We start from the raw sequence: 25,382 nt of genomic DNA on the forward strand, positions 1-25,382 counted from the left end.
AATGAATTTGGAACAGTTATTAAAAATGGAAGTAAATTCAACGAAACAAGCATTAGATTATGATAAATGAAAAAAAAAATAGCTTTAAAAATTGTCAATGAAAAATTGTATTGAAATATATTAATTATTATTGCTTTTAAGATGAAGTCAGTTTTATTGACTTCATTTTAAAAGCTATAAAAACTTTTTATTAGATACAAAGTAATTTTATTAATTACTGCTTTACTTGTAACTTTAAAATTTAATAGCATATTGTTTCATTCTTTTCAGTGATATCACTTCCTTTTTGAGATTACAAGATCCTCAGTTCTATAATTTAATTGTCACGACATTGACATGAATTACATGAGAGCGAATTTAATCTATAATTTCATTTGTTATAAAGATGAATCGATTAATAATTCCGGGTATGAAATATTTAAACCCTGAATGGGGAGATCAGCCATACACCGCTTCGTCAAAAATATGGAGTTAGTTTGATTCCATTTTTTAGTTTTTTTAAAGTATTGTCGTATTCAAATAAGCACGAAGTATTTTCGTTTGTTAAAATAGAAACGAAAATTTCATAAATCACGTTCCCTCATCTAAATATGAATGTCCATTATATAAAGAGATTTTTACTTTCCCTTATACGAATATATACAGAGAAAGTATAGTAACAGTAAATAAAGAAAAAAATAATTTCGCGATTTCGATGAATCTCTTCGAAAAACACACTTTTTTTGGCGTTATATTTGTCTTTGAATAACATAACTCAAAAAGGCTTTGAGCTAGACGGATGAAATTTGACATATTGATTCTATTCCAAAAGGGAGATTGGAGATTTCTATGAAATTTTAAACAAAATTTATTCGGAGGAAATATGTCAATAAGGTTATCCGAATATGTCAATACGATAAATACAAAATAGAGAAAAATAGATATACAATTTGGGACATTGATTTATTTTCGAATTCTCCTACAGATTAGAGTATCTGCCAAATTTTACCTGCCAAATTTATAATATACTGGTCATATTTACTGGTTAAATTTATAATATAAATGTCATATTTACTGGTTGCAGTAAATATGACATTTCTGGCAATTAATCACTAACATGTAAATCATAAGTACCAAAGTAATTAAACATCAAGATTTTATGAATATATTTCTTAAATGATATTTCTAACATTAGTCATTCATTCCAATGACGGACTAATTGTTTAATCTAAAACATTTGTTCCTAATATAAGAAAAGAGCTCTTGTACTAGTAGTTATGGTTCAGAAAAATTCCACCTTTTCAATCTTTTTGCTATTTCAATAAACATGCACAAGAGCTTCTTCAATAATTTAAAGATAATTTTGTACTATTTTTTACCATTTTTCTAAAAACTTATAGCATAAAATTGTCAAGAATTATAACATTTTATAAAATGTAAAGATAAATAATTTAAAACAAAATTTATTCGGAGGAAATATGTCAATAAGGTTATCCGAATACGTCAACACGATAAATACAAAATATAGAAAAATAGATATATAAATTTGGACATAGATTTATTTTCGAATTCTCCCACAGATTAGAATATCTGCCAGATTTTACCTGCCAAACTTTGAACCAAATTTATCGAGAGGTTTGATCGTATTTGGCAGTTTGTAATTCCACATGCATATAAATGCAATAACTCAAGAATGCAAAATATCTGAAATGTGATACATCCTTTTGTGGCGTAAATCATTTCGTGATTGTAGTTATTTGTCGAATTTCGGCTGTCATTGACCAGAAAAATAAAAACCAAAATACACATTCGGTATTCTGATACTTTTATAACCGCATCCCAGCGATTAATCTTTAAAGATTGCACTTTATTAAGCTTCTTTATATTTATTATCAATGGCATATGACTAGTAATACACAATTATTATAGAGTATGTGTGAGGGCGCTGCGGATGATTAGAACCAGAAAACGAACTGAAGGGAAGAGCGTGGAGAAGGAGTACGGCGGGAGAGACGGTGTCGAGAGAGGGGAGAGATGGATGTTCGGAGTTCTATGATATTCTCATGCTAAATTTTGTAATAGTGTTCATATATGTTATGTTTCGTCCTACGTCAATAAAATGTTGTCAAAAAATTTAAATATGGTGTCATGCCAATTATTTTCGTTTACATTTATTTACTAAAAGGGCAGTCTTTGCCTTATTAATTTTTCTGATGAGAAATAAGAATTAAAAAAGCTCGGCAGCGCCGACAGTATGCAAGAAAGATTCGGAAATACCATTCCTTCTCCCTCCTCTCCCAAATATAAGAGTTTTAAGAATGATATTTCTATTTGTAAAAAAGTTAAATATCATGGTAAAAAAAATGCCTATTTTAAAACCAAAACAGATAATCAGAAAAAAAGCAATCTCCCTACTCCAACTACTGTACAGATGTCGCCAATTTTATTTCATATGAAAACTCATGATGTCTAAGTCTATTGGTCGCTTATTCCCGCCACCTGACTTGATATCTCAAGAACTCTCCATATCGACATTGGTACCTGGTCCTCAATTGTCTTAAAGTACAGCATACGTAGAAGAAAGAAACTCTTTCTCTTCTATAAAAGAGGCAGGATTTTTGTTCAAAAGAGGGAAGGGATTAAAATGACTCAACCTGACTTGACAGATATCTCAAGAACACTCCATATCGACATTGGTACCTGGTCCTCAATTGTCTTAAAGTACAGCATACGTAGAAGAAAGAAACTCTTTCTCTTCTATAAAAGAGGCAGGATTTTTGTTCAAAAGAGGGAAGGGATTAAAATGACTCAACCTGACTTGACAGATATCTCAAGAACACTCCATATCGACATTGGTACCTGGTCCTCAATTGTCTTAAAGTACAGCATACGTAGAAGAAAGAAACTCTTTCTCTTCTATAAAAGAGGCAGGATTTTTGTTCAAAAGAGGGAAGGGATTAAAATGACTCAACCTCACCATGGACAAGGTTAACAGAAAGATTTAGAATTGAGATTGATGATTTAATAAGTTATAAGCAGACGTCATAAAGAACAAAAATTCAATGAAATGATGAACCTGTCAGACATGCCATTACAGCGCAAAATGTTAAAATTGTTCAACTTCAATAAATGTTCGTATTTTCAAAAAAGAGTTTTATTGTTTTGTCATTAACCTTTTAATCAACTTATTTTACAAGTTTCTATACTATACTACAAGAGCAACATTCAACAAAGTAAGGTCGAATTTCGTAATTCTCATACGAGCCATTCATCCCATGGTCAGGACAATACAAACACAATGCTCCACTGCGATCGAATTGAGTCTAGATCGTGCTAACTTGCGGCTGCCTACTAACACTTGTTAACATTTCGGGCACATAGTTAATAGGTTGGCTTTTTTTATTTTTTAAATATCGTGTTAGTTAATATCATCACCTCTCAAAGGTACCATTTTTTCCCTACTTGTTCTAAAAATAGCCAATTTATTTTCGCCGATTTCGCCATGTGCGTCAATCTGATCACGTTAAATTATTGATAATTATCAAAGAAATAGGGTTGGGGTAGTGAACAGGCGATCTTTAGCGGACGTTAATTAGCATGATACTTTCAGTATGTTAACAACTGTTTTAAATGAAATTAGAGCAACATTTTATTTCAAAGTTAATTTTGTTGTCAAGTAGGAACTTTAATAAGTTCCTACTTGACAACAAAATTAATTACTTGACAATAAAATTACAGTACCGCAATTTTGTTTAAGAGTATACATTTAATCATCAATTCATACAGTTTCGTATGAATTTGTATATGTTTAAATTAATTTTCTTTTTAGCTCTTTCAGTCTTCAGGGCAAATGACATGCCTTTCTTCACTTTGCGGGGGGGGGATGCTTCTTGAAAAATTGCAATTTTCGTCAATCCTGATTTTAATTTGTTGCGCATGCTCATAAATAGTAAAATAGAGCTACATGGTATGAAGGAAAAGATATTGGAAGTTGGAAACGAGAATTTGGTTGTTGTTCTTCAAGTGGAAAATTTTTTTCTCAAGGATACATTTTAAGAGTAAATAAGAAAATAAAAAATAATACATGATAAATAAATAATAATTTAGTACTATTGTACCATAAGATTTTATTTGTAGATGGCAAATAATTATTATTTACATTTATTTTTACCTTTAAACAACATGACTTTTTTTATCGATTAGTTGTTGTGTAAAGCTATATAAAAGAAACTAAAGAATGCAAGGAAATTATTTCGATACATTTATTTGAAGTAAATATTTTAATGAAAATAAATTACTATTGCTAATTAATATATCATTATTAGAATCTTGATAAAATCAAGTTAAAAATCTACTTATTAATTCTTTATAAATAAATTATTATATTCATAAAAAAGAAAGACTACAGTAAAGTTAAACAGAAATGTATCATTTTGGAGTCATAAAATTTTTTATAGCGCTCCAACGGTTACAGCGCACTCTAGTGTGGCCATCGCAATAAAAATACATATTTTTTTATTGCTTTCTTGTAGGTCCCAAGTTATAATTTTGAACAATAATCAGATGATGAAGACCATGCCTAATTTCTTATATAAGAAGATCTATGGAAAAGTCGGCTCTTGAATCTTCAATCCCAAGGTCGAGAATCTCTTCCTCAATTTCTTGGCCCCAAATTAAGAGGAAAAAGGTCTCATGTCGCTTCAAAACGAGATACCCATATAATTGAACAGAAATTAAATATAGAAGGCTTGTGACATATTTATATTGAATTAATGTCAGTCTGAATTATTTTTTTCCTATTTGCTCATACAAATAAAAAAAAGATACAGACATAAAAGAGAGCAATATAAAAAAAATCCATAAAACTAGTTACCTTCAGCGACTACCTGTTCACTATCCGTATAGTAGAATTAATTTAATAATGTCGACCAACTGTAATGAATTATATCTTATCACATCATACGAAAATACTGTGTTAAATTACACACACACACACATACAAAAAATTGATGAAATCGGGCCATTTGTTGAGGATGAGGACTGTGCCAAAGTTTTATTTTGCCATATATCCTGAAAATTGTGGAGGAAGGCGACCGCTAATGTATCTAAACAGGATTAGCTTCAATCGAAATTAAAGTTGGCAAAACTAACAGTGATTGAGGCTGTTTTTCTTCTTCATAAAGAAATAGTATTGTTGAGATTTATCTCAAAAATTAGTGAGGAGGGGGTAGTGAAGATAGGCGACTATTAATTACATATCTAAAGATTATAAACTTACATATGAAACACAAATTGAAAAAATTCGAGATTTTAGTTGGGGCTGGAGAACTATTTGTTTGGTTTTATTAATTATTTTAACTATACAGATAAAATGTAAATGCTGTTAAGTCTTAATTTTAGATGGAATAATTCTTGATAAATATAATATCCTGGAAATTTTTTTAAATAAATTTTAGATTGACCCAAATCTAAAATGCTAATTGCTAACAACCTAACCATTTTCGATTAAGGCCAAATGTATTTCAAGGCCTTTTTAGCTACTGAACCCGAATTATCATTAAGTATTTGTTGAGGAAAATAAATTATGAATTGAAAATTATTATATTTATTAAGTGATTCAGTCATTATATAAATTGAGTTATTTAAACGAAAATATCGAAACGGAATTATATTTTTTTTAAATATATTTTCATCTCACACTAAAACTCCAAGATAATTAAATTTCTTTAATGATTTATTCATTAACACAAATGAAATTTGGTACATTAATACAGTATATAATTTATACTAAAGAGGTGATTGTTAAATGTATTCTAAATCAACTGGAATAGTCTCCCTGAAACTTTCTCATTACTCTAATAAATGAACTTTCATTTTGTTAATCCTATGACATCTGCAAACAATAGTTACGAAAGAGTCTATTAGCGTGCGATCTTTGGGGATGAATCGCTAGGATAAGTTTTATACATAGGCATCCGAATATTGAATGCATATTTTAGATGACTTTCTTTCGATTGATTGAAACCAGAATCCGCTACAGAACTGCAGTTGTAGTTACAAAATCACATATCGAATTTCATTTATTTTACAGTAATTTTGAACAATTGCTTTTTCATGCGTGCAGCTGTACAGACCAACAGATGGTCACGCCACCCCCCACCCCTAAACGGATTTGGTTCCAAATTTTTTATGAATCTGCATTTTAAATGATTAACCTGTGGATCTAATTTTATTTTTCTAGCTCCTTACGTTTTCTAAGAATCGTATTTTCTTGTTTTCCGACAAATGAAAAAATAACCTTGCAATAAATGGATTTCGTGCAATATTTGATAGAAATTTACATATTTGGTGTAAATGTTTAGATTATATACTAAATTTCATCCGTCTAGCGCAAAGAATTTTCGAGTTATTATTTTCACAGACCGACATAATTCTAAAATTGTATTTTTCGGAGACAAGAGAGATTTGAAATGTGTAGAATTTCACTTATTTTGCACTAATGGATAATGCACTCGTCAAATTCATCAAAATTTCGACGTCGAATTTTTTCACTCTTTGCATACTAGAGATAAAAGAATTTATACGTATTTTTTAGTTTAATCTGGTATTTAATTATGATGATTTAGTTCCATTAATAAATAAATAATTATAATTTAAAAAAATGCTCAAATATTTCGATATATTTTGGTTATTTGGTCTTTGAAAATTTACACAATTCGCTTACATTCTTATAATGGTTAATTTAGAATCAAAGAAGGTTCTTGATTGCACTGTCTAAAATCATTGATAATAAACAGAGATTAAAAATATATATATGTATACAGTTTGTACGATATATGGCATATCTCGCTGTATTTGTCATGCTATGTGAATTTACTCCATTACCGGTCTAGTTCGACGTAAAACTAACTGTAACCATTTGTCGGACATTTTCTAAAAATACCACACAAAATACTTGAAAGGCATAGCTCTGCTTTCCATTTCAATTTGTACAGAAAGAATAACTTCGAACAAAAGCTCACAAAGGCGGAACCACCGCACGAAAGCTCAGTGAGATATCTTGTAGATTGGACTCTCGCTGAGCTTTTCTGAAGAGTTTTCCGCTACCAGGACAGGAAGCGGGCGTTTCTGTTTTCTGGACCAACAAATGAGCCCCGAGGTTGCGCCCCGCTGGGAGGACGGCTTAAGCCGACTGGATAATTCCGCTTTTCTTCGGGGCTAAAAGAGCGCGAAATCGAGATGTTGTTGGGAGATTGGGAGCGTGGGATGCGTATTAGTTATCGGCGGGGGGCGACAGAAAACTTAATTGAAATGTCTGGGAGTGCATGGGATTTTTCACTGAAAGGCAGGTAAGGACGTTGGATGTACATTGTTTGACTTGGCAAGATCCGGTGATGGTAGGTTCGCCAATCAGAATTGGACGCCAATTTAAGAATTCACCTGCATTAGTTGGTTGATTTACAGTTGAATTTACGCATGCATCAGGGTGTCATTAAATTTAAGTCCCAACTCCAAGTGAGATTGCGAACTCAAATATATTAGCAGTGGATTCTTCTGTCAGAAATTGATCAATATTAACTTAGGAGATATTCTCGCCTTCATAGTTTGTTATATTGTTAATAGTATCTCAGGTATGACTTCAAAGATTAACTAACGTAAGTTATAGTAAAAAATCTCATACACATCCAGGGTGCTTAGCAAATATTAAAAAAACATTATTATTTGTTATGCATTTCCGATGTGAAAATTTAATTACATAAAAAATTTCGTTCTTTTGCAGTAGGATCGTCTCTATCCATAATGCTCACAAACATTCACATCGAAACGAATCGCTAAAATCTGTTTGAAATAAATATTGACCCACTAATAGAAAAAAAAATGAAATGTTAAATTCAAAATAAAAGTAATGCCGAAAGAAATATTACCAGTAATCCACAAATTGGTGAAAATACATTGAATTAGCAGACTTCAGCTCACTATAGTCTGTGTATTTCTGTAGGCGGTTTAAGGTCACATTTTCTACCTCGTTATTGGTTGTCTGGTACCAGTAACGCGGAAGAAAATGTGACCTTGAACCACCTACAAAAAATACACAGACTATAATATTTTCTACAATTAAACACAAAAAATATAAATAAATGTGAAATTAACGACCTCATAAAATATTCTTTTGGCTTTATCTCGCCTCCCATCGAGCAGAATATCTCTCTAATCTTTGTTTACCTACATTGGAATATTCTCTACGTAATGTATACGAGCATTTAAATTTAAAAAAAAATCTTTAAAGGATTGAAACAGATTGATTTAGTGATAAACTAACATAAAAAAATGCATTACCAAGTGCAAAATTTTAAAAAAATTGCAGAAAGAAAATAATGGAAGCAACTCCAACAGTTCTAAGGAGAATTAAATGATTTGTGACAAGGAACCGCAATCTAATAACATTTTTACTGGTTGAAAATTTTCCCATCATTTTGTTATCAAGCCCTTAACCATATTTAATAGACTTGTCATTAAAATTTCCGGATTCTGTTCAGGATAAAATGTAAGCTTACATAATAACAATTGGAAAGTTCAGCTTATGGATCTTTGCTACAATCCAGCATTAACGAATTATAAATAAAATTTGAAGTTTACAATCCCATAACTAATTATTATTCATTCGCACCCTAATTGACTAAGTCACTGAAGGCCAAAACAATGTAACAGATTTCACTGGAAGGTTATATATACTTATCTCTTAAAAGTGGTGTAGATTCTGTAACAGCATTTTTTTTTCTCTTCTTTCAGACGCTAATAATGGCGCATATCATTAATTTATGGGATTTGAGAACACTGTAAATTTATTGACATTATTGCTGACAGAAAAAATTTACGAACCATCAAAAGTAAAATAAAATACATTTTTTCCTACTGATGAAAAACGACTGATAGTGAAATTTATTTTGCGCAACAAATAGTGGTTTTGCAATTGCGCCTTTAAATCCTACACTTCACTCCTTTTGTTCACCTAATCGTTGGAATCTCTAATTATTCTGTTGATAAGTCCTTTTTTTTGTCACATTGTGAGATATTATTAAACTTTTTAGCTAATATGGGAGAAGATATTGATAGATAACTCCACGAATGACTGAAATACATAATTAAAATCGTATGAGAAGGTGGAAATCTTAAGTTTTCACATAAAATCCTTATTTTAAAAAGGTATGTGAGTTTACTTCTGCTCCGAAATTAAAAATTACGAAGACAAATAGTAAAAAAAAATTTAATTTAGCATTTTTCATTAAAAGTTTGCAAAAAAAAAAAAAAGTGATGAAATTTCTTTTTACCTATCATTAAGAAATGCGTTTATTTTGTTTCCTTGTTTATGTATACACTTAGTGTTGAGAAAGAAAACTTTTCTTCATTATTAGGTTCGTAATGGTGAAGAGGCCTTGGCATGCATTCCCAAGAACTGCTGCTAAAATGTGCCATTTTCAAATTATAATATGTGAAAAAAAATCTGAAATTGTGCAAATGCAGCTGTATTGCAGCATATATATTTTAACATATACATAATAATCCGTGCTCATGCAAATCCTATTAACGTCAGAGTTATTATGAACTAGCCGCCTTTGGCGACCAACAGGTTCACCAATCTTAATGCTTGTTAAAATTTTAATAATTAAATATTTTATGTAACTCCTATTTTAACAGCTTTTTCATCAAAATATTTTAAAGCTACAAATTTTGATAGTCATATAATTCATTCATAATATTATAAAGGCCTTCAACCATAACGTAATATGTATCTTTCTAATTTTCTTTTAGCCCCCGTAGAATTTATGCTTTAAATTAAAGTGGAAATAGTTAAATTGCAATTAATATAAGGAAATTTTTTACTGAAACGAAGCATTTTTTTAAAAATATGAGTACTGAAAACAGAGTCGCTGAGTATTTAAGCTAAAATTTATGGGCACTAAAGAATATCGTTCTTAATTTATGAAATATTTCAAGAAGTTTTCTATAAAATTTTCTCAGATTCATCATGAACAGATCAATTAATTAACAATAGTTTTAAATGCATGAAACTCTAAAAAAATAAACAGAATCGTTTAAAATAATCGGTTGAAAACAGGTTAAGCCTTCAAAACGTCCGTATCCGTTGTCAACAATCAGAACACAATGCGCATGCGTGAATTTTCAACGCCAGTTATGGTAACGCAAATCCGTGAATTTCTCTACGCCAGTTGGGGTAACGCTATGCAGATTAGAAAATTTTTATTTCCTTTTTTCTGTTTTATTTTAATTCAAAAGTACTTCAGAATGAATCTGAAAGCTCGATTAATTAACAATTTTTAATTTTAAATGCATCAAACATTAAGAAAATAAACAGAATCGTTTGAAATAATCGGCTGAAAAATATTAAGCCTAGCCTCATTACTGTTGAAAAAAAAACTGAAGCCTTACTCATTTGGCGGTATAGAAAATGAAAAGATTTTTTGGTGGGAAAGTTAGTTTTTAATTAATAGTTAAAATTCTAATTAAAAATTCAAAAAAAGGAACCCCAGGTGCACATTCCCGACCTCCAAGGTATACATGTACCAAATTTGGTAGCTGTAGGTCAAACGGTCTGGCCTGTAGAGCGCCAACACACACACACACATTGAGCTTTATATAAGTATAGATAATCCATAAAAATTATCAGCAGAATACCGGTGTAAAGTTTCATTTCTGAGGAGATTAACCTTTAACTATTTTTCTATTCATTTATGGTGAAAATGATTAAATATTTCGTTATCTGATGTGATAAACAAGTCAGCAATTTTGTGTGGTAAACTTTTTGCTGTCTCCATTTAATAGCATTTTGTTATTATCGATTGCATTATCGAAATAAAATTCAGAATTGGCAGGTTAAGTTTTTTATAAAGTTAGTTACCTTTGTAAATCAACAAATATATATATATAATTTTCTTTTTTTCATTTTCTTAGAAGAAATACATAGCCATTCTTAATTTATATTTATCTTAAAAAAGAAGTATCCTAATTAGAGAGCTAATTTTCTCCCTTTATTGTGACTTTCTTCGTTGGATAAAAGTACAAGTAAAATAGCGTTTTTTAGATTGAAAATAATGGGTTCTGTGTATCAAATTATCTTCCAAATATAGACTCTATAATGAAAAAAGGAATGTCACAGATCGCAATTATTTCTGCTTCTAAAGCATAAATATCGATGATAAATATATTTTAAAAGTGGAAAATATAAATAAATAAATAAAATAGAATAAAATACATTTTTTCGATAAATTTTTAGAAAATTAAGTATACGATTTTTTAATTCTTATTTCAAAGATGGAAATTGAAAATTCTGCTTTTTCCTCTCTTTAATTTTTGATGAGAATTCTACACAGAAGATCCAATTATTTATTAATACTCAGACTAAAAAAGGTGATAATCCACAGAATTTTTAATGTCATTTAATCACCAGAATTCTTCATTTGCCTCTAGTTTACACGTGCAAAACAACTAGAAAAATATTTGCATAAATAATTTAAATCCCATCCAGTAAAAGTTAAAGTCGTTTCAAATCTGATTGTGTGACATTATCCACAATTATAAAAGCGAACGAGGTCACATGAAATTACGAATCCCTGATATGGCAACAACCTTCTTTTAAATCTTAATGTGATTTCTGCACAGAAGATCCAATTATTTATTAATGACCAAATTAAAATTGATAATCACTAGCATTTTTAATGTCAGAATCAAAATTCTTTATTTGCCACAAGTTTACACGTACAAAACAACAACTGCAAAAAATTTGCATAAATAATTTAAATCCCATGCAGTAAAAGTTAAAGTCATATCAAATTTCATTGTGTGACATTATCCACAATTATAAAAGCGAACGAGGTCACATGAAATTACGCATCTCTGAAATGGCAACACAATGCTATCGTTCTATTACGGGAAATAGGAAGGATAACGCCTCTGTTTCCTTTCTGTTAATAAGGGAGGAGACTGCGACATGAAAGGTCAAACTACATTCGAAAAATAACGAGATCAGTTCTCCTATCAGAATAGGTACTTCTGAATAGCAAATCGTTTTTATTTTTCTATTCGCTATTGTTCAGCCACTGATTAAGCTTTTAAAAGAATTCGAAATTTATCGTCTGCTCAGAAAAGAAGCATTTGTTAAGGCGCTTCATCGATTATTAGCGTGTCGTAAATTATAATTTTCCCGCCATTTTGCGGAGAGTTCGATATTGAAGAACAGGTAATTGAACTAATAAGTGTTTATCGGATGCTTTGTTATGCAATGAATCATTTTTCTGAGTCGTGGGAGTCAGGGATGCGATCTTTTGTGTCTCGTTAAACCGATGAAGAGCGGAAAGAATTAGAAGAAAATATCCTTGGGCTCTCACGGTAAGATGTCCAATGTTTATATTTTAATCGGAATCGAAGGTATAGTTTAATATTCTCGAAGGTTATTTGAAATAGTGTAGGATGAGCTGTTCATATAATAATATGCAAATGATAATTTAAAAGAAATGGACACAAGATCCTTTTAATTATATTCAAAGTAAAATTATAGATAATAAATTGAAATAAAAAAACTGCTTTTATCAATGCACTAAAAAAGAAAGGAAAATATTTTCAAAAATAGGTCGAAACAAAAGCGTGAGACGAAAAAACAAACAAAGAAACTTTAAGGTAAATTTAAAATGCGAATATATCTATACTTATAAATAAAGCTCAATGTGTGTGTGTTGGCGCTCTACAGACCAGGTTATTTGACCTACAGCTACCAAATTTGGTACATGTATATCTTAGAGGTCGGGAATGTGCACCTGAGGTCCCTTTTTTTGAATTTTTAATTAGAATTTTAATTATTAATTAAAAACTAACTTTCCCGCCAAAAAAATTCTTCCATTTTCCCCACCATCAAATAAGTAAGGCTTCAGTTTTTTTCCCAACACTAATGAGGCTAGGGTTAACATTTTTCGGCTGATTATTTCAAACGATTCTGTTTATTTTCTTAATGTTTTATGAATTTAAAATTAAACATTGTTAATGAATCGATCTTTCAGATTCATTCTGAAGTACTTTTGAATTAAAATAAAACAGAATAAAGGAAATTAAAAATATCTAATCTGCATAGCGTTACCCCAACTGGCGTAGAAAAATTCACGCATTTGCGTTACCGTAACTGGCGTTGAAAATTCACGCATGCTCATTGTGTTCTGATTGTTGACAATATTATCAACGGATGATTCTTGATTTAAATTATTTTTAGGTTAGTTGCATGCTTTTGTAATTAAATTGTATTTATGTTATATATTTTTATATAACATAAATACAATAACATAATACAATTTTAATAACATATTATATTATTATAACATATATTATTAGTTATATATTTTTTGTATATGCTTATAGTTTTAATTACATCGTTTTTTAAGTAGTTTTTTTAAACCTGTTTTCGACCGATTATTTTAAACGATTCATTTTATTTTCTTAGTGTTTGATGCACTTAAAATTAAACATTTTTAATAAATCGATCTGTTTATCATGAATCTGAGAAAATTTTGTTGACAAATTCTTGAGATATTACATAAATTAAAAAAGATATTCTTTAGTGCCCATAAAGTTTAAATGCTCAGTGACTCTGTTATCAGTAATCATATTATAAAAAAATGCTTTCTTTCAGTAAAAAATAGTGTTATATTAATTGCAGATTAATTCTTTCCACTTTAATTTAAAGCATAAATTCTACGAGGGGTAACAGAAAATTAGAGAGATACATATTACGTTATGACTGAAGGCTTTTATAATATTATGAGTGAATTATATGACTATCAAAATTTGAAGTTTTAAAATATTTTGATGAAGAATCTATTAAAGTAGGAATTGCGTAAAATATTTAATTATTAAAATTTAGACGAACATTAAGATTGGCGAATCAGCTGGTCGCCAAAGGCGGTTAGTGTATATATATATATTGTTTCTTATGACATTTATTGTGGATTTATAGCCTTCTATAATTTCTTGCGCCTGATGATCTTTCAACTTTCGTTTTGACATCCAGATTTTTATTAATTTTTTTTTTAATACGCTGATAAAACCGTTTTTAAAAAGATTTTTCACATTTTTTATTTTTTGCAATTTATTTCGTAATTTATGATGAGAAATGTTATGAAATTTAAAAATTAATGTTTCTCAAGTTGAATTTTAGATGGCACCATTTCTATGAAATCAATTTTTAGTTAAATTAAGATATTAATTGAAGATTAAGAGATCTAAAATTACTAAAATATTATACGATCATCCAATAACTGAACAAAATTTTAGAATTTCAATACATAAGGAAGTGAGTAATTATCGATTATATTACTACACCATCACAAGCATGACACGTGAAATAAGCAAAAGCGTTAAAAAAGTTAAGAAAAGGGTAAATACATCCTATTAATTATTCTTGAATGCCGTATATTGAAATATGCAATATATATGGAAATATTTTACTTTTAAAATATAATAATTGATATTCTGTTTAATAAAATTAATTTTATGTTTAATAGACAATCTAAATACCATAGAACTTTTTCTAGTAAAACATTTGGGTACTGCAAAAAGTCATATGGCCTTAGCTACTGATATAGAGGTCGTTTTTTGTTTTTCTATGTCCGGTCTAGTTGAGTTTTAAGCTTTTGCACTTGGAAAAGAAATTCGATGCAAAATTATTCACTTAATACATGAACTTGTTTATTACTCGAAGAAATAAATACGCACAATTGTTTTAAGTTGAGTTCCCCTGAAAAATGAATCTATATTTTATTTTTACCCTTTTGTAGGTATTTTTAACAATTAAAATTAATAAATAAATAAATAGAATGTCAAAATGATGCACTGTCTTGAATGGTAATTGAGAGGAGGCATTTGAGTTCAAAGGGTTCATAATATAGTCCAGTTTTAATGGCAGCAGAAAATTTATATTTTATTGAGGATAAAAAAAGAGGCATAGAAATTTTATCAAATGTTAAGCCTTTTTTTTTTTTTTGATGAAAAACAGGTGTTTTTAAATACTTTTCTCAATCACACCTCCAGTTCCTTCTGAAAAAATTATTGCGAATTTTTGGTATAAAAGAGAAAATAAAAATTTAATTAAATATATTTAAAACGATATCAAATAAAAAATTTATTTGGAGAATTTTAATAAAATTTCCTGAATCAAAATGATTTTGATTATTTTTGTTTTACAAAAAATAGAAGAATCTAGTAATTTTCCAAACTTCATTTCCTCTTTTGGTTACCTCAAATAAGGGCTTGGAGGGGTAGTAGAGCTAAAAATTCTTGGACTAAAGTAATTTAACAAATCTTCAAGGGGTCGACTGTACCATTCCTATCGACTAAATTTCTTTTCCGAATCTTTTAAGAATGGATAGCAACAAAATTGCAACAGATTATTCCTAAATCTCTAAACAAGTACCCTTATACATAATCCTTCTCCTTAATATTCCCAATTCCCAACTGGACAAATCCCAACTTAAAATATCCAGTGCTGAAAATCCTTCTAATCCCAATCTTACGCATGAACAGAGCCATATCTTATCATCAGATAACAGACAGTCCTCATACGGTTCAAACGCATTTTCCTCTTCAATAGTTCTGACACCCACGCGGTTATCTGAAATCACTTGTGTCATCTCCAAACAGATGGACTCTATTCCCTCTCCACCACCCCTTTCCGTGTCCACTTCGAACATCACGTGATTCAAACTGGAAATTCATAATTGGGATACAGGGGTTAGTCGCTCCAAACAAAAAGACAGTATCTACTAATGGGAGGATATGGCATTAACGAATTTAGACCGTTGACCACGGCCGGTTGAATGACACGGTTGACTTGGAGCCTTAGAACAATGTGTGCTCACTATAGATCTCGATAGTGAGGAGTCGCTCTGTTTAAACAGCCACCGTGTCTAGCTCACATTAGTTTTGATAAACCCCCCTGATGGGGCTCCTTACCGGCTAATGAAGCTCACGATCGTTCGCCGAATTTGTTTCATTGACCTTTTCGAGAATGGTTTTCTGTATTGTCGTTTGGCATATATGGGTGCTCTTCATATTTAACTTCACCTGAACTTGACGTGATATGTATATGATATCGAATAGACAGAGGTGTAGTCTACGATCAGGAAGGAGATAGGGCATTGAGAAAGGTTTATGCTTATCTATAATGATGATAGTGGAGATCTGCTACGGTCATTTACTCTTTTTTTCATTGATGTTTATTGCTGTAATCTAGAAAAATGTTACGGCAATTAATAGAAGCGCAGATATATCCTTCAGAATTATAAACTTTAAAAATCAAAGGATATTCATTTATTAGCTTTTAAATAAAATGGATTGAGTTAGGTCAACGTATTTTAATTCCACATTAATTTTTAACTCGGTGTAAGGGAAATTTTAATTTTAATATAAGATATAAACTTAGTACAACTTTATAATCATGTTTTTTTTTTTTTCAAATTGAAGAAAGAAGTCATCAATAAAAGGCTTCCATCTTAGTATTGCAGCAAATCAATAACTTAATATATGTTTTAATTTTTGGGATGAATTTTTCATTTTGAGGTTACATCAGACTATTTTGGAACATACCCTTTTTTTTTTAACCATGGCCAGATATTGATGATGAAATTTGATCTCTCCCATAAATTTATGTAATAAAGGAATGGTTATACTGAAATTAGCCATAATAATTTATTACTTCTATTGCAGTAACAGAGTTGAAATCTTTAAATACCCATTTACAGCAGAAGTTTGTAAATTTTTTGCATTTCATTCCTTTTTCAGACGAAACAAAAATTCGCTATCCCATTTTTTTTCCAGAAAAGTTTTGCTATAACCATAAATTGGAAAAATAATTAAAAGAATGAAGCATCCATTAATGATAATTAAAAGAGAAACTGGATTAAACTAATTTAACTGAATTAGCTTTACTTATATATGGCAAATAATCAAAAAAGTGTGTGTGAGAGAAAGAGAAAAGGTGAAAAAAAAAAAAAAAAGTAAGGAAGAAAGAAAAGATTTATGAGATTTCGCATATCTACCGTCTTTTCCTTTTCCTTTTTTTTTTTTTTTTCCCTTCTTCAGATTACTATGTACAGTTTTACTCTGATGTAGAATAAATTTGATTTCTTGATAACATGATATTTCCTGCTGGAACATTAATTATTATTACAGTACACTATCGAAAATAAAGGACATTTGAAATATTGAGCAATTTTTGTTGGTTTAATTACGTGCTACTTTAATTATCGATTTAATTATGAAAAAAAATTTGAACTATATGCAGGATTCAAACAAGTTATTCTATGAGAGTAAATTAAATTACAATTTGTTATGGTGTAGTCAGAATAAATGGCATCAAGACCATAATACTCTTCCGTCCTAGTCATCTTCAGTGAATTAGTAATGGTAAATGGCACTAGGGATATGGTATTTTTTCACTCTGTACCATATTTAAGATTAAAACAAAGTATAAGCCCATTAATATTTTTTTTTCCACGGGACCCTCCAAGACTGGTGCCCGTAGCATTTCATTCTACTTAACCGGAACCCTCCTCATCCCCCGTCGCTAGTTCAATTTTCCTTATTATTATTATTTTGAATTTTGTTCTTCATATCTGAAGCTACGTTCATAATTTTTTTTCAATAACTGATTATTTGTTGGTTAGCTAGTCATGATATCAATATTACACTTGTCGCAAAGGTTCTTTACAATAAAAAAAATCAATCAAATAATTATTTAAAGAATGAAATCATTTTTAAATAAAATAAAAATAAAAATAATGGAAAAAAATGAATGAAATTTTTGAAGAGAGTGCTGATAGATTTAATTCGGGATTTCGAATTAGATTTTCATTTGCTTAATAGAAGTTTCTTTATTACTCGGATAACAGACAAAAAGTAAAATGAACATTTTTTGAAAAGCTAATTGATAAAATTAAGTGAGAATCCCACGAGTGCTGCTAGTGAAGCTACTAGTAGCCGAATATAGTATATTCTTTCTGTCACTTTTCTTTTAGTAGGGGCAATACTTGTTTTCTTCCAATCTTTTCAAAATCTTAGTTAATCCCCTTTTTTTTACTCACATGTTAACCCTTTCTAGGGCCGTGGGAAGTATACTTCCCACCAAATTTATCAATCTTTGTATGAAATTATATAGGTTGACATAAGTTCAGACATTTTATTTTAGAAAGACAGAAACTTAGATGCTTCAGTTCTTTATCTTACACAAAAGGATGTGTCTTGATTTGTTACTTAATTATTAATTAACCAAATTATTTAATTAATCAAATTAAATTTATCTAATAAGTTAAATGAATCCCTTTTCTTATTCTAATTTCAAGCCTAAAAATATTTTAACATAATATGACTAGAAAAAAACGACCCTTTAAAGGGTTAATAAAGCAATCAAGTTTCTGCCCAAGCAAATATCAAAATATTAAGATATATTTAAAGTTAAATAAATCACAGCCTATTTAAGATGCCACGCTCATCGCATGCACAATTTATTTTGCTTTAATTTTGTAATAATAATGAAAACAAAAATCTTCTTCGGTTCTTTGCCTAGATTGTACTAGAGAAATTATTAAGCTTCCGTAGCTAGCAAAGATTTTATTTGTATTTTTTAGTCAAAAAAAATCATTTGCTTTTTTTATTTCTTAAAAAAAAAAAAAAAGGGGTTTAAGCAATTGCAGGTAGTAAATAGTACAATCACATCTTACAGTCGCAAAGAAACTCGAATTCAAGATAATGCGATCCCAACTTATAGCTGCTCGATTTGAAGATAGGAAATAATGCAAACACAATTCACAGTCATGCAAACATGATTGCAAATTATTTTCTGCTAAAATTCTTATTTAGACTATAATTATTAATTGTGATTTTTACGCATTTAGCTTTATTTTCGCATCTCATTATATCTGATTACCGTTACGCAATGACTTTTCAAAGGTTAGGGTCGTAATATCAGTTTTCATCTTAATTTGGCACCAGTGACATAGTTGCCCATTTTCTATATATATTTAGTATAACTGGCAAAACGCATATAAAAAAGGCCACCCAATACCCAGTTTTGATCCGATTTTGCAATTTTTACTTCATATGAAACCTTGTAAGATTAGATATGTTATGACTGGTCTCTTGTTTCCCATCACTCTCTTATTTTCGAGATTAATTTCAAAAATTCTATTTCGTTGTACATTTTCGATTGGGTGAGTAATAAAAAAAAAAAAATTGGGTGATATATACTGATCAACCTGATATTTTGTATTCAGGTACACAAAATTGATACAGACCAAAAATATCTGTTGGTTCTTGATCTCGATTGATGCCAATATGTAATTTCCTCGATGTTTTTCGTTTTTGGTTAGGTAATATTGTGATTGTGTGTGTGTGATATTTATGTTTTTAAATATAAATATATGACGATATACTTAAAAATAAAATGAAGATTAAATTCTAGTTTAAATACTTAAAATATATGTTTTAAAAAGGTCCTTACTTCTTAATAATGCATTAAAAAAAACAAGGTACAAAATTAAAGCTAGCAATCGAAGCTATAAAATAACAAACACATTGCGTACCACAGTCAAGTAAATAATATTTCCAGGTGAGCCACAGCATACTTTTCTCGTAAATGTAATTCGATAATTTTAGCAAATACTTGTTCTAATTTTAAATTAAATTAGGCGATAAAAATGTTAGACAATAAAAGGATTTTGAACATTATAATATTTTATATAAAAGTAGTTTTTTGAATTAAAAACCTTATACATCAAAAGATTTTAATCGTGATAACGCCGAATATATCAACTTGAATAAAATAAAATACCAAATCTACTGATTAGCTTTTACAGTGTTTAAAATGTATGCAAATATATTAAAATATATTCATTATATTTTTTAAATAAATTTTTATGTACCGAGGAGGAGCTAGCTTATGTTGTATTAAAGAAATAAATAAATAAGGACTCGGCTGTTGTAGATTTAAAGTTCAGTAGAAAGTATTCACGCCTACGTTTTCCTAAGTTATATTTCAAATAACGCATTTTCTCATAAATTTCAAAGGAAAAAAATCTCTTTCCATGGTATATTTTAAGCTACACTGCTCAACAGATTTTATTTTATTTTTTATTTTTTCAAATTTGCAATTTTTGAGCCAAAATTAACGGCTTGAAAATAAGAGGAAGAACTCCAGACAATGACACGCACAGAAAATCGAAAAAAATACTACCTGCATTCCGAAAGTATAGAAAAGGAGACATTCCGCACCTTCGGCAACGATCAAAGAAGCCGGTGCCGCTTTTTTTTTTCACGCGTCTTTCTGTGATACAATTCGAAATTTCTGCAACATAACGCGTCGGGCGTGAGAACAACTAACCTCAAAAGTTCGAATTTATACAAATTTATAACCGCATTTGCATTGGAACAAAGCTTGAGAAGTGGGAAGAATCTTTCATCAATGATACTTAGTTCCGGTATGGCATGAAGAATTGTTTCTACTGGAGATTTAATTACTAAATGAAGACGAATGAAGAATACTGGCTTCTTTTCTTTGTCTGGAAGGCAATGAAATTACAAAACACAGCTTTCTTTCATACTATTTATGCTTGTTTTTGATTTTTTTTGGGGTAAAAATCCGTTTGTAGATCGCCCGATATCGAAGAAATAGAAATGAAGGATGTCATAAACATTTTTAAAATAGGTATTCTTTTGTTTCTATGCGGGGCTTTTCGGTTCATAACCCTTTTTGAGTCAACAAAACGCTTTGCGATCTCATTCAAGTCCACAAAATTTTGCCACAAATATTAAGTAAAAAAAAAAAAAAAAATGATTATAATAGTAATAAGTTAAAGGAGACTCCAACGTCTTTTGTGAAACATCGTGGCATGATTTCCATCTGCTTTCTTCGAGTTCTATGCAAATTTAATTTTAAGAAGGCATTTTACAGGAAGTTTGTCAGCCTAAAAATCCTTATCTTATTAAAAATTATCCACTGTTTTGAAACATGTTAAGTAGCATGTATTAAAACAGTAATAAATTGAAAAATCTAATATTTATTTTTCTTAACTCGCAGGAAAGTTATAAAAAATATTTAAAATTAGAATTCATAGTCTTGCTGTTTTGAGCCCTTCTACTGTTCGCGCTGAGTCTCTGTAATAGATCTTTTGTTGTCTTCCATTAATGTTCTTCCATTCTTGAAAAACACATGCCACATAGAACATGTTACCTGGCCCAAGGTAGCATCGCTATAAATTTCTTGCAACATATACAAAGTATCTTTGACAGATTTTAAGAGTTTCGCTCAAAATTGGGATAGTTGTTGGAATAGCGGAAGTGATAATGCAAGTGATTTAACCGTTTAAAGGGCCATTTTTTTCTAGTCATATTATGTTAAAATATTTTTAGGCTTAAAATTAGAATAAGAAAAGGGATTCATTTAGCTTATGACGTAAATTTAATTTGATTAATTAATTAATTTGGTTAATTAATAATTAAGTAACCAATCAAGACACATCATTTTGTCTGAGATAAAGAACTGAAGCATCTAAGTTTCTGACTTACTAAAAAAATTTGTCAGAACTTATGCCAACCTACATAATTCCATACATAGATTGATAAATTTGGTGGGAAGTATACTTCCCACGGCCCTAGAAAGGGTTAACCGATGCACACAGCACATTGTATAATGTCTCTTGACACACCAATGAATATCTGTGTTCTCTGAGACTGATTATGTCAGTCCCTTTGATACCTTTTGTCGTATTATAGAGCCAATATTAAAACTTTGGGATACTATATCCATACAAAAATGTGTCCATGATAACCAATTTACATTTCATTAAAACGCTACAATTTCTTCATATTCATAAAAATGCATTTATGAGTTCCGAATAGTTTTTAAAATGTGGTTCTTCTGATCATATTCCATCCTGCATATATAGTCAAGTGCATGAAAGAAGGACGCGTAATAAATTGTGATCCCTTTTCGATTATCTAGTTACCACTTGAGATAAAAGACTTACTTAACTCTAATGTATAGAGGAGCATTCCCTTTCTGAAGATTTTCAAGGAAAACTAACCCACATTTGTGTTACTCCTGGAGGAAAGAAAATAGAAAACTTTGATGAATTCATTACTAAAGCGCACATCATTCCATCGGTTTTTTTTAAAAATAATATTGGTTAAAAATACATGCAAAGAAATGGAATCCGGAACCTTCTCCCTCCGATACATTTTTCTTAGCCCTAATATGTCTTCGTTCACTAGCTGTTTGATCTCACAACTTTGCCGATCTTGGTATTTAACAAAAGCTTTTCACTAACCTCATCATGATTCTAAAGCATGCGAGAAATATTACAAAAACACAGTATATACTTTTTTATATTTTCGTCGTTGGCTAATGCATACAAACTTCGTTTCCATAACTTTTTCTAGACTCTAGCTGTTTTAGATCCAAAATAATCATTACGATTTTAAGTTTGATTGATTTTTTTTTCTCATTGATCCTGATTGATCAGTACTCAATATATCCTGGTTTATAAAAATAAGAAAGTTAGATGGAATTTTATTTTATTATTGAATGAAAAAATAATTTGAGTTATTAACCTACATTTTAATGAAGTCTCTTAACAATGAGACCTTATAGTTGATAACTATTTTAAAAGCCCACACAGCATGAAAAAGAATTCGCGATTGCAGAATTAATCATTTTTAAGATCAGAAACGATAAACTAAGAAAATAAATCTTCATGAATGGTGAGGGCCGCGGTGTCCTAGTGATAAAGTTTCGGCTACGGAACCGGAGGATTTAGGCTCGTGACTGAATTCCACCGAAGAACCGTAGTATAAGGGGGTCTGTTATACGTTAAATTCGTCATGACCGAACGTCCTCCCGCTGTTGTGGAGAGAGGGGTGCCAGCTCAGGTGTCGTCCTCGTCATCTGGCCGCGGTTCAAAATGACGAGGTCCGTCCCAAAATAGCCCTAGTGTTACTTTAAATGGGACGTTAATAAAACTAAACTTGATAAATGGTGTTTTTTTTTATGTATTTATTTCAATGCGGAATAAAAGAGGTGAAAAACGATTACAACAGAACAACAAAATCATCGAATTTAATAATCGTTCATTCATAATGTTTGACAACGGATTCTAAGACCCTCCACGCTTTTGCGCATGCGTTAGGATGGGTTTAATTCGTCAAAATAGGGGTGAGAGGAGATGTGAATGGAGGAGGTACTTATATTTAGCAATAAAGTAAACGCGGATTAATTGAGGATTTATGAAACGTATTCGTAAACATTGCAGATAACTAGTAATACTGATGGGAAAAGGTCTAATGCACAGCAAAATATTTTAGAGCGATTTTTATTTAATGTAAGGCGCATAAACATGAAATTATGAAGAATAAATGAAAAATTCTATTCTTAAATTTGGTAATTATTTTTTTATAAAAAAATAATCATCTTTTTTTATATTAAAATGCTTTTTTCTTATTTGTTATTTAATTTTTTGACCATATTTTAAGATTAACATCAATGGATAAGCGAGAATTTATTCTATTTAAAACATTTTATTTTAATTTAAGGAATTGTTGTAACTATAAAACGTCTTTAAAATATTATAAATATTATTTTAAACATATATGATATTTTATATATTTTGATATTTAAAAAAACATTATTAATGATTTTTTCTACTTAAGAATAGTATTATTTTTAAATATATTACATGAAATAATTAGCAAAATGTTCTTCGTGCCATTCCTTAAAGCTTTTTTGCCACTTGAATTTGATTTAAAATAAAATGCTTTCAGAAACGACACAATATGTACATACACTTAAAAAAAAAAAAAAAATTGGACGAAAAAGTATCTAATGGGGGGGGGGGATTTAAGATCAAAGGTGAATTCCGAAAATGCATCTTATCCACCAGTGAGATAGAATCTTTGAAAAGTGGTCGTCTCAGGATATTGAAATGAACTGTAATTTTTTAACGAATTAAAATAAATAAACACATGAAATAGCTTGAAATTGAAAATATTTTCACTCAGCCTTTCGCTCCTCTAAGAAAGTTTTCACTGCATTATTTATTTCAGTTTTCGGAGCTTCCATAGTTGTTATTTCAACTCTATTACTGTTTCAGAATCTCGAATCCATCACTTTTGGACGATTTTACACTGCAGAAGTGTGGTTCGGAAAGAGTCAGAAAATCGTTTTTTCTGAGGTAATTTTTTAAAGCTTCTTTTTCCCGATGTTTTGATTTTTAGTTTTTTTTTAAAATCATATTATTTTATTTTAATTCAAAATTATCATTCATATTATTTTGCTCTATTTCGCATGATATTTCTATCGATTGTTTGGTTTTAAAATAATCACATTCATCTTTTATTTTACCCAAAATTTGAGGAAATCAAAACCAACTGGTAAATATTCAAAGGCACAGAAAGTTTTCTTGTTCGAAAACAGAGAGTAATTTCAATTTGTCATCAAAAGAAAGATGACAAGAAAAAAAGAAGAGGAGAAAGAATGTCCCCTCCCCCTCTCACTTCTGTAAATATAACGTCACAACGTGTTTTTAAAAATATCATCCGTCCTGTTTTGTAACGCCCCAAACATTTCAACTGTTTCAAAATGTTAGTTCACTAAAAGCGATTAAGAAACAAAATAGTTGTTATTGACAAATTAATGCCGGGTTTACACTCGGCCAGTTGTAAGATGGCCAGTAGGCAGTGCATGCGGTGAAAGGGACTGATTTATGTTTGCCACAATTTCATTAGATGGATTCAAGCATTCCATGCTTAGCTATAAATTGCCGTTTTGCCATCCCTCAATTTTTTTTTTCTCAGCGTATTGTATTAAAATGATGGATATTTACACAATGAAGCATGGTGAAATAATAATAAAAAAGGGTCAATATACATAAATATGGAAAACTATAAAAAAGCAAGGAAAACAAAATGAAAACACACATGCACACACACGCAGAAAGAACAAAGAGTAAAAAATGTCAGAATTAATCTGTGATAAGTAATCCATTTTTTCGCGCCAAAAAATAAAAACCCGCCAAATTCTATGAACTCATGCTCAGTAAGGAAAAAACAAAACAAAAAAAAACAGCGGCACGCTGTTTTTCCATTGGGACAATTACTTGTCTTCGACCGAACAGCAGTTTTCAGCCTTTCTATGCATGCGTTACATACTGACAATCTTATAACTGGCCGAGTGTAAACCCTGCATAAGATAATAAAATTATTTGTTATAAAAATAATGCTTTATAAAAACTTCTGGTAGGAAAATCCTGTGAGGAGATTTTTTTAATGTATTAATCTGATTCCTTACAAATAATTAT

The 25,382-nt window shown here is 30.0% G+C and overlaps 1 long non-coding RNA gene across 1 annotated transcript in view; it reads left to right on the plus strand.

Moving 5' to 3' along the window:
* Positions 1-12,135: 12,135 nt before the first annotated feature.
* Positions 12,136-25,382, plus strand: part of LOC129981828 (uncharacterized) — a 33,927-nt gene continuing 20,680 nt past the window's right edge. The window contains exons 1-2 of the long non-coding RNA XR_008785375.1: positions 12,136-12,384; positions 24,177-24,257. This is a non-coding gene — a long non-coding RNA (uncharacterized LOC129981828). The remainder of the gene's footprint in view (positions 12,385-24,176; positions 24,258-25,382) is intronic.

This window comes from Argiope bruennichi, chromosome 8 (assembly GCF_947563725.1).
Source record: "Argiope bruennichi chromosome 8, qqArgBrue1.1, whole genome shotgun sequence".
In the NCBI taxonomy this organism is placed as follows: Eukaryota; Metazoa; Arthropoda; class Arachnida; order Araneae; family Araneidae; genus Argiope; species Argiope bruennichi.